The 10,944-nt window shown below is 51.4% G+C and overlaps 1 long non-coding RNA gene across 1 annotated transcript; it reads left to right on the forward strand.

Annotated features, from left to right (window-relative positions):
- Nucleotides 1-213: 213 nt before the first annotated feature.
- LOC137157116 (uncharacterized) lies at nucleotides 214-7,382 on the forward strand. Its single transcript, XR_010920999.1, has 2 exons — nucleotides 214-392; nucleotides 6,517-7,382. It is a non-coding gene; the product is annotated as an uncharacterized lncRNA (long non-coding RNA).
- Nucleotides 7,383-10,944: the final 3,562 nt, after the last annotated feature.

Consider the following 10,944-nt stretch of genomic DNA (forward strand, 5'->3'; position numbering starts at 1 on the left):
GTCTGGTTAGCTCTGCCCCAGCATGCACAGTCAAAACCACAGGCCCTGATATAGCAAGGCACTTGTGCTTCCATCCCATTGATTTGGGTGGAATTTCAGCATGTGCTTTGGTGGGTTGCCGAGGTGGGGGCTGTGCAGGAGACTTGGGTCATTTGCTACACCTCTTTCAAAGATAAAAGCTTCCCAGCCCCTACAGTGAGCCAGAGAGGGGCCTTACCAGCTGTTTTGGGATGGGGAGATGCAGGAGGGTTTAGTCAAATTGCATCTTAGAGAATTTCCTCTTTCTCAACACAAACAAACAAGAACAGCCAAGGAAATTCCATCCAGAAAACTCTGCTAAGAGACCATTAAATAAGGAAGTTTAAGCTCCCAGAAGCCAGGAAATGATAAAGGTAAGATTGCCTGTTAACCTAAACCCTGCCCCTTGTGCATGTATATTACAATGCAGTGTTTAACAACATGACAGAGTATTGATTCTCAGCACAAGCTGATACCAGATCATTCCTCTTACAGCCAGCAATACACACGTGTAGCATCTTATAATATTTCTTTTCATTTTCTTTTTACTTACGTTTGCTTCGTTATTGTGATTACCTAGACTTTTTATAGGCATACTTCTCTCACAGGTATGTATTTTAATACTTCAGTCAACTGGACCTCCTAGGTGCTTCAGTCATACACATAAAGAAATAAATAAAAATAAATAATTTACTATATAACTCATTTTCAATCTTCATAGATTTTCAGGGCAAAAGGACCGCTGTGATTATGCAGTCTGGCCTCCTGCATTATTATTATTTTATTTATTATTTTATTTATTTGTACTGCCCCCCACGTGGACCAGGATCTCAGTGTGCTAGGCGCTGTACACACACAATAGAAAGAGAGTCCTCCCACCCCAAAGAACTGCCAATCTGCATGGCATAGGTCTCACTCATCCCAGTGTACACCTACTATAATTTTCATTTTATTTCCAGTTTGAATTTTTCAGGTGTCAACTTGCAGCCATTAAGCATTTGCTGGCTGGATGAAAGTGCTCTCTGCTATCAGAAATCTTTTCCCTGACCATGATCAAGGCACTTTTTAATTGTCTCTTTGATGAGCTAAATAGATTTAAACTCTTGAAGTCTTTCTCTGTAAGGCATATTTTCCAGACTGCAAATCATTTTTGTGGCTCTTCTCTGAACTCTCCTCAACTGTTTCACAACTTCCTTAGGTGCCATTCAGGGGATGAGAGACAGTGGGGTGGAGGTAATTTTATTGGACCTTCTTCTGCTGCTGAGAGAGACAAGCTTTCAAGCTTACGCAGGGTCTGTCTATGCTGCAATTAAAAACCCACAGCTAGCCTGTGCCATCTGACCCGTGCTCACAGGGCTTGGGCTAAGTGACTGTTTAACTGCAGTGTAGATGTTTGGGCTCTGGCTGGAGCTGGGCTGTAGGACCCTGCAAGGTGGGAGGATCAGGGCCATATTATCCATTAGGCACAGTGCCTAGGGCCTACGAAACTTTCAGTGCCTACGAAAACTTTTGTGAACTAAAATAAAATTATCCGAAAATTTGAAAAGCAAACGATAAAACCAAAATGCATATCTTCTTAAATTAAATATATTTATCTAAGGAACAAATTACTATTATATTATTACATATATCCATTGTAAATTTAATTCTGTGACAAGATTTAAAATTTTCTAAGCTTTTAAGGAATATGGTTACAATATTAGCAAAAGGGAATGCATTAAATGCAGGTTTCAATTTTGAACAATTTTTATTTGATATTTTGCTCAGAGTGGCATAACTAGGGGCCCCAAAACCTCGCAATGAATGTGCTTAAATTAATAGCTTAAAATCAAATTCGTTATTTCGGTCAGGGGGCCTACGAAGGCAAGTGTGCCTAGGGCCTACGAAGGTCTTAAAACGGCCTTGGGGAGGATGCATTTGGGGATGAAGCAGTTAATTACAAAGCTAATTTATCTGTGAGCAGAGGTGGCCTGTTACATACCTGCAAATCTTCGTGCTCGCTCTGTGATGTTATACGTCGTCCACAGTACGCTGTGTAAGCACGATTTACTGTGTGCTTTTCATATCAATTACTTTAATGCACTCAGTGGATCTCACCGCCTCAAGATGCGACAACTGTACTTAAGGTTGTAAATGAAGATGTATGTTGTTAGAGTATTAGCTGAGAATGAATGTGTGATCATGGAAGGAGAAACTGCATTACAATGTGCACTGACATGCAGAAGGGGCAGAGTTAAGGTTACATGTGTCCTTTGTAGCTTTATGCCCGTGTCTGGGAAAGAAAAATCCCAACACCCAATCTGTCTCTCAGCGCTGTGTACAACAAGCTAATGCTGTGATGTTAGTGACAGTCATAAATGCTCTGGAGCATAGATCTGGGAAACTAGGCTTGGGGGCTACCTGAAGTGACTCCACCATCTTTTGTGAGGTTTCGTCAGGGTTGCTTTGCACCTAGCATTCAGAGTTAGGGTTGCAGAATGATCTTATATTTGCTATGAGACGTGCAGATGCCAAAAGGGTTATTATCTTTAACAGCACTGATTCTGCGGGTGGGCCCTTGTGCCTGTCAGGAGATGCGCTGGAAGGGCATGGATCTGATTGCAGGATGAGGGCTCTAGACAACACCGACCGTGCCTCCATTTTGGGTTAGCAAGGCCTCACGTAAATGAGCTCCCAGCAGCCTCAGCTTTTAAACCCAGCCTTTTTCCTTGCTAAAGGGAAAAAACCATCATTCTCATTGGTTCTGTGTCGCTGGCTCTGTGAGTTGTTTCTCCTCGGCTGTTTCCTCCTTGGTCTTTTTGCCCCAGGCAAAAAGAGGTGGTTGTCTTTAGGGCTCAGCACAGCTGGGCTGGTTAAACTCTTAAATAATGAAGCAGAGCAGCCGGAGATGGAGCCCAACCCCCCTCTTCCTCCTCCCCCCCCCCGATGCAAACACCTTGCAACTTTGGCTCTGGGTGCAAATGTTGCGTCTTGGGCTCCCCTCTGATAGCAATTCAGAAGGAGGCACTCTAGATTCCTGCTTCTCCAGACACTGCCTCCTCTCCCCTCTGGCCAGCAGGTGGCAGCAGTGCACCAGGGAAACCAAAGGCCTTTCCATTTCTCACCCAGCTAAGGGGAGGCTGCACCTGGTGCGCTCCCGCCCGTCTCTCGGGCTTGTGTCTTCGCTGGTGCAGGTGCTTGAGCTCCACCAGGGTGAATTTCGGCTGGAGCCACAGGCCACCACAGGCACAATAAGATCTGTTCCCCTGTTCTTCTGCCCCAGCTCTGTTAGCGACCCCGGGCCTTCTTGCCTCGAACGGCCGCAACTGTCCTAGCAGCAGCGAGGGGCCCCAGCTGAGATCGGGGCCTGGTCGTGCTAGGCCCTGTACGTACAGACTGTGTGAGAAAGAGAGAGCGAGTCCCTGCCCTGAAGGCTTTGCAGTCTAGAGAGACAAGCACAGGGAGGATTATTGCTCCCGTTCTGCAGCCGGGAGCTGGTGCACAGATCCCCAGCCCATTGAGGTCACGGGGTGTCTTTCCATGGACTTCCAAGGGCCCCTGGATCAGGCACAGAGAGATTAAGTGACTTGCCAAAGTCACGCAGAGAGCCTGTGGCACTGAAGCGAGATCTCTTGTGTCCCAGCCCAGTGCCTTAGCCACCTGCACCATTATGGACAACAAGCCTTTACAGGTCCCTGGAGAATGCACCCCTAGCTAGCTTGGATCCTAGGCCCTATATTGGCCAGTGTATGTGCCTCCCTGCCCTCCACAGGAAGGGATCAGGACAGCTCAGTTGTGTGTCATAGCTCCCATACTGCTAGCCGAGATTTCCCTTTAGCTCTGTTGGGGCGGGGGGGAAGGGAGCTATGTCCTCAGAAAAAAGGATGAGAGTTCTGCCCTATGCTCTGGTTCAAACAGGAATTAATTCAGGGAAGTCCTGTGGCCTGTGCAATTATAGAAGATTAGGGTTGGAAGGAACCCCCAGAGGTTATCTAGTCCAATCCCCTGCTCAGAGCAGGACCAACCCCCATTAATCATCCCAGCCAGGGCTTTGTCAAGCCGGGCCTTAAAAACCCCTAAGGATGGAGGTTTGTGCTGGATGTCCCACTAGATCATCACTCCTGGCCTTATCAACTCTGAATGCCCCGTGCTGTGACGTTGTATGTGGGCCTGACAGTCCTAGGTGGCCTCAGATTTGTTACAACGGGTGAGTGAGGAGAGATTTCCAGAGGCAGTGAGCTTGAAGGACACGAGAGAGGCTGTAGAAGGGGCAGGGAACAGGGGAATGCAGTAGGAGCTGTGGACAGGTACCAACAGGAGCAGGGTTCCCACCCTAGGAATTTTGGCGAGAGAGGCCCTACACTATCCCAGCCACCAGACACTTTAGCCTTTGGGAAGTTGCACAAAGCTCAGGGCCCCAGATCTGGTCTCACCTCTTGCACTGGCTGTCGTTACCATTTCCCGTCACTCCACAGCCCTTGTGATTGAGAAAGGCCTCATCTCCCTACCAGTAGGGGGAGAGTGTTAAACATGGGCAGCGCATGGGATTGTGGGACACAAATGCAAATCAGCATGGAACGACCAGGGGTTGGGCCGTTAGCACCTGTCTCCTCATGGTGCTTTGAGTGGTATTATTTTAGGACCAGAAGCTGGAAGGCGTTCACAGGGGCCACGCCTTCGTATACTCTCTTCCCTCTGCCTCTCCGCGCCCCCACTGCATTTAGTATTGCACGTGGGCCAGGCTGTCTCCGTGTGTGTGTCAGTGGGACAGAGAAATATTTCTGGAATCCCCGTCTTTGCTTGCTGCCCCTGAGCGCCAGAAGCCAGCCGAGAGGAGACAGCTAATCCACCGTTCTCTCAAGCCATTGTCTGTCTGGATCAATCCACCTCTGTAAGCATCGTCCCCCCTCCATGCCTTGGGTTATCTAATGACTATCACAGTATAACTAAATGTCATTCTACTTATGGAAGCGAGGCAGCCTAGAAGAGGGAGATGGGGGCAGGGGTAGCTAAAGCATAACAATATTGATTTCTCGCCAATTATCACGGTTATCAAAGCAACGCAATTAAAGGGAGAGGACAGAATTTTCCGATATGGAGCCTGCATGTTCTAGGCCAACAGTGGTGGGGTTGTTAACTTGAGTGGCTTTTTTTAACATCCCCCCCCCCCCCCCCACATACCGCTTCCAGGTGCGGCTCAGCTGGCTCTAATTAGGTTGTTTTTTTCTGCAGTGTCCATCTCTCTCCCCTCCCCCAGTGCTTCATTTCCCTTTGCATGCAATAGATGCGGTATGGGACATCCAGCACAGCGCAGGGATGAACAGAGATGGTCGGTTGCATGAGAAAAGGCAGCAGGGCTCTGCTCGACTAAAGGGTTAAAGACGTGCCCGAGGCCTCGGGGAGTTTGAGGCATGTCTCTTCTTCTAAAAAGACATGTTCAGACACATCGGCCTCCCTCCCTGGGGGGCTGGATGTCATGCTAAATCTGACTTATGTATTATTTCCCCCAAGTGGAGGGACTCAGAATTGGTCCAGTACTGGCCCAGCCCGTGTGCCAAACGAATTACACATACGACTAGAGCAGAACACCTTGGGCTTCCGCCCCTGAGCTACAGAAGGGAGCTCTGTGGGGCTAGCAGTGCTAGGTCCCTTATCCTCTCTGCAGTCTAGCCACTAGAGGGCAGCATTGCTCAGAGCTAGGATATTGCGTCCGCCCACTCCTTCTGAGACAGGCAACGTTTGCCCCGTGTCTCTGAGGCTCGGTGTTTTCCTTCAGCACAAGTGAGAGGGGTCGTGCTCCTGGCGAACGGTCATCGGGGTCCTTCAGCCATGGTTGGGCAGTTGAGCGACAGCTGTGAAGTCCTGGGCGGCCACATCCAGTACCTCTGTCCCCACTGTGTGTTGTAGCTGGGAGAACCACAATTCAGTGACTTGCTTAGGGCCACCACAGATGTGTGTGTGTGGGCTCCTAATTGCCACACCTCCCTCATCACTCGCTTGCCCCTCCATCTCCCGGCTGCCAAAGGCCTGGGCTCCAGGCAGCTGGGGCAGGATGCCCTTTACACCTGGGCCGTTGTAGCTGTCTGGCTGATTGCACAATTACAGTATCGCCGCAGTGCTAGTTAGCCTGGAGAGATGCAGGGTGGTACTTGGGATCCTAGCAGTATAATTGGTCCACCCCACGGATGGCAAATCCAAGTCACCATGGTAAGAGACGCTCAGGGGAAACCCCAGTGGGCCTGACACCTGGATTAGTGCCCGTGCTGGGTGCTCTTGGTGAACCCCTGGGAGCAACATGGGAAGGCAGTTTCAGGGGGAATTTACCCATCACAAATGTTCTCCTCCCTTCATGCTGGGGAAGGGTGGGGACATCCCCAGCTGGGATCTCCCCTTTGCCTGCCGGATCTTCAATTTTGCCGTGCACTGTGGAGCTGGCAGTGGGCAGTGTAAAACAGCAGGCCTGCGAAACCTCCCTTGGCTTTGCACACGCGCCTGAGCATCATTATCCCTGTTTTACAGATGGGCAAAATGAGGCACAAAGCAGGAGAGTGACACGCTGAAGCAAACCAGTGGCAGAGCCCAGGAGTCCTGGCTCCCGGATCACTGACTTCACCATGGATGGGAGCAGGCCCATCTTAAAAAGTGGTGTTTGTAACCCTATCCAGGCCAGCCAAGTGGAGTACATGTGTTCTTGATCCCATGTTTCAACAGAGGCAAGACTCAGCCTTTATTAATCCAAATCACCTTGCTGCATGTATTCCAGCTGCCCTATTTCTGAAACCCTGGTTGTCTCACTTGCCTTTTAGCTAGGCCTTCGTTGGCAATCGATCCCACATTGACAGGGGATTTGTCTGATGGCTTGTGGACTCAGCCTTGAAACCCATTTACAAAGCACCTGTTGCTACCTGTCTGTCTATCATCCCCATACACCCCCATCCATCCATCCCCATACACATCTTTCTATCAGTCTAATCCCCTATACATGATCTACCTAGCCCCAAACACATCATCTATCTACCTACCTACCTAGTCCGTCCCATACACGTCTGTCTGTCTAGGTTCTTCTATTGTTACCTGTCTCCATAATATTGAACAGCCTCTATGCATGGGGTAGGGTGATGCTTGCTGTGAGGGAAAGAAGGCAGCCGCTGTCATGCCATCACCAACAGTTTATCCATCATTTTATTAAGCTATCCTTAGCCGCCAGCTCTGCCGGGTTCTCAATAGCTCAGGCCTCCCTGGGGATAGTAGAATCTGAACAGTGATTTATTATGATCATTACATAGTAGGATATGTTTTTAATGGAGTCTGGGGAGCAGGGCTTATTCTGTTGCCTTGGGAAAGTCCTGGCCCTGCCCTGTGCCTCAGTTTCCCCATCTATAAAAGCCAGCTAGCAATGCTTACCCACTTCCCTGGGCGAGTTGAGAAGCAGGGTATGTTCATGTGTGGGGAGTTGCTTGTGGATCCTTGGTTGGGTGCTGTTGTTTAGATGCAAAGTAGTATTACTATTTTATGTCAGGTCCTCAGCATCTTAGAGCCCCCTCTACCCCCATTCCAGAGGCACTGGATGCATCTCCCCGGGAAGCCCATCTATGTGACTCATCAGTCAGCTGGAAGGGTTCCTGCTGAATTAAGCGAGGCACTCCCCCTCCCCCGGCTTAGGTCTGAGTGCGCTGCCAGCCTGGGCGCGATGGGCCAAGGCACATGATTATGAGCACCTAGAGGTCCCAACAGAGAGCAGGGCCCCATTGTGCTAGGTGCTGTACAGACACAGAGCAAGGGATCCCAAAGAGCTGCCTTAGTCAAAAGAGCCGGCCCAGAGCGTAACCAGAGCAAGGGGGCAAAGGGTGCGTGTGGGGGGAAACCGAGGCAGGGGGTGTTTTTTCCCAGGGTCACCCCACACGTCAGTGGCGGACCCGGGAACAGACCCCAGGTTTCCTGACACCCTGGCTAGTCTCCTGCCCAAGTGAACAGCGCTGTCCCCCCCTGTTCTAGGCTCTTAGCCTGCCCTCATCACCAGAATAGCCACACACCCTGCAGTCATGCTTTAAACAACCTGACCAACATCCATCCCCCGTGGTTCGTCCTCTCTCTCCTCTCCCTGGGGAGAACTGGGGGGAAGGGGGGGAGAGCAGAGCGGGGACGAAGCTGGTTTGCTTTTGGTGGGTTTTGGATTCGGGTTGTTTTTCCGTTCAGCACCCAGGCTGCTGTGTGCGTCAGAGCAGGCCCGTGGAGAGGTGCACGTGGCTCTGACAGCGGGAGGTGGGGACAGTTGGGATGGTCCTGAGTTCCTGGGGGGAGTTCGTTCCACAGTCTGGAACCAGCCTCCGAGAAAGCTCTATCCCCTGCACAGAGGGGCTATATTCTGATGACAGAGAGCGGCCAGGGAAGCATAGTGGTTGACCCTGGTCTCCAGCCTGGAGCTTTAGGATCTTTTAGATTCTCTGGGCCCAGGCCACTGAATGCCTGGAACAGAAGGACCAAGACCTTGAACTGGACTTGTTAGTCTATGGGAAGCCAGTGCAGCAAGCGGAAGAGGGGAGTGATGTGCTCCCGGTAGCATGTGTTGCTGACCTGGGACGCAGAGTTCTGTACTAGCTGGAGTTTCTTAAGGCCTGAAGGCTTCATGTCTGGGTCCGTTGTACTGCACTGCAGTCAGCCAGGTGGCGACAAAGGCATGAATGACAGAGGCCAAGTCTGCCAGGATGGATGGAGTCTCCTGGCCAACCAGAGGTGGGAGAAAGTGTTATCCATTCAGGCTGCTGTGTGAGAGCTTAGCATCAGTGAGGAGTCCTTCTAAACTATAGACTGAGTTGACCAACTGGGGGCATGAATCATAGAAGATGAGGGTTGGAAGGGACCTCAGGAGGTCATCTAGTCCAACCCCCTGCTCAAAGCAGGACCAACCCCAACTAAATCATCCCAGCCAGGGCTGTGTCAAGCTGCACCTTACAAATCTCTAAGGATGGAGATTCCACCACTTCCCTAGGTAACCCATTCCAGTGCTTCACCACCTTCTAGGGAAAAACGTTTTCCTTATATCCAACCTAGACCTCCCCCACTGCAACTTGAGACCGTTGCTCCTTGTTCTGTCATCTGCCACCACTGAGAACAGCCTAGCTCCATCCTCCCTGGAACCCCCTTTCAGGTAGTTGAAGGCTGCTATCAAATCTCCCCTCATTCTTCTCTTCTGCAGACTAACCAAGCCTAGTTCCCTCAGCCTCTCCTCATAAGTCCTGTGCTCCAGCCCTCTAATCATTTCCGTTGCCCTCTGCTGGACTCTCTCCAGTTTGTTCACATCCTTTCGGTAGTGGAGGGCCCAAAACTGGACACAATACTCCAAATGAGGTCTCACCAGTGCCGAATAGAGGGGAATAATTACTTCCCTCGATCTGCTGGCAATGCTCCTACTAATGCAGCCCAATATGCCGTTAGCCTGCTTGGCAACCAGGGCACCCTGTGGATTCAGTAAGTGAACCTTCAGGCCGAAGAGACTGCCCCAGGGGTGCAACTCCTCCAAGTGCTTCCCCTGGCCCACCAGCATCGCCGTTCCTGCTCGGTGTCCTGGCGTTCTCGACTCACTGCTGGGGTGCCTCCTCGTGGCTGCGTCTGGGGAGTGGCTTCACCTGGTCTGATGCCCCCTTCCGTCTCTCATTCGTGCTGCGACCCCCCCTCGGGCTCCAGGAGTTGCAGTGCTTCCTCGGGGTGAATCAGGATGCGCTCTCTCTCTCTCTCTTCATGGCTTGGTCCTCCCGCCACGTCACTAGAGTTTTCCCCTTCTGGGGCATCACAGTCTCACTGGACTGGTTGCCCATGTATCCTTCCCGGCAACCCTCCAACTCAAAGCTATGCCACTTCCCTGGTGGCTGGTAGGGGAACCCGGGCCCACCCACTACTCCGGGTTCCAGCCCAGCGACTCTTGAATTAACAGCCAAGTTCTGCCCCCTCCCAAATCTTGCTGCCATTTCCCTGGGACTTTTCCTATTCTGCTTCTATCAGGCTTCTCCTCCACCAGCCTTCTGGGTAAATCCTTCCTTCAGGGCCAGGATCCCAGGGCTTCTGTTCTCCCCCCCTCCGGAGTTCCCCCTTTCCTTCTCTAAGCCAAGAGAGCGACTGCAGACTCTGCCACCTCCTACCCTCCCTGCCTGGCTTACACCAGTCCCACCTGCTCCTGCCCGGCTGGGCTTCATCCTCAGTCAGTGCTGGCCTGGCAACCCTACCTCTCCCTCAGGTGTGGCCTGTCAGGTTACTTAACCCACATAAACCTTTTCTGGACTAATGTGGAGTGAGCACCCCATCCCATGTGGGTTCAGCCTCCAGCAGCCGGCCTTCCCCCAGCAGCTATCTCGCGGAAGCACCGGGCCAGCGGGGTGGTTGTGTGTGGTGAAGGACAGATGGAGCTGGGTGTCAGCTGCACATGGCTGGCTCGGGAGGAGTCCATGCCATCTGACCTGTTCCCTTCCTGGCTGTATCCTGTATGCAGATGTCACATGGGGCTGGAGAGAGAATAGATCCCTGTGGGCTCCACAAGCGAGGGGTCCAGTGGCCTCCACCTAGCTGCAGCAGCAGGAAATCTCCCCAACAAGTCTAGAGGAGACAAGGCTTAGCGAAGAGACTGAAAGCATCAGAAGGCCCTGGTGCAGCGTGGGAGCTCACCAAGCCACAGATCTGTGGTTCAGGGAGCACAGGAACGCTGCACTCGTGCCTGGCAGAACAAAGAGCTTAGACGTGCCACTGGTGAACTAGCGGATCACAGGCCTTTCGTCAATTCAACGTCCTTCTGTAAGCCGGTTCCACCAGCTTCTCATCTCTTGCTCTCCATATGGAGATCAAACTGTCCCCGATCCTGTGCAGACACTCTTATTCTGATCTGAGGGGCTTTTCTGGTTTAATTTAAAACCTTTCCCAAGCAACAGAAGCTAAACCGAAAAAGGCAGCTCTCATTCC

Source organism: Emydura macquarii, unplaced genomic scaffold, assembly GCF_026122565.2.
Source record: "Emydura macquarii macquarii isolate MOO-44397 ecotype Brisbane River unplaced genomic scaffold, CSIRO-AGI_Emac_v2 contig_306, whole genome shotgun sequence".
Lineage (NCBI taxonomy): Eukaryota > Metazoa > Chordata > Testudines > Chelidae > Emydura > Emydura macquarii.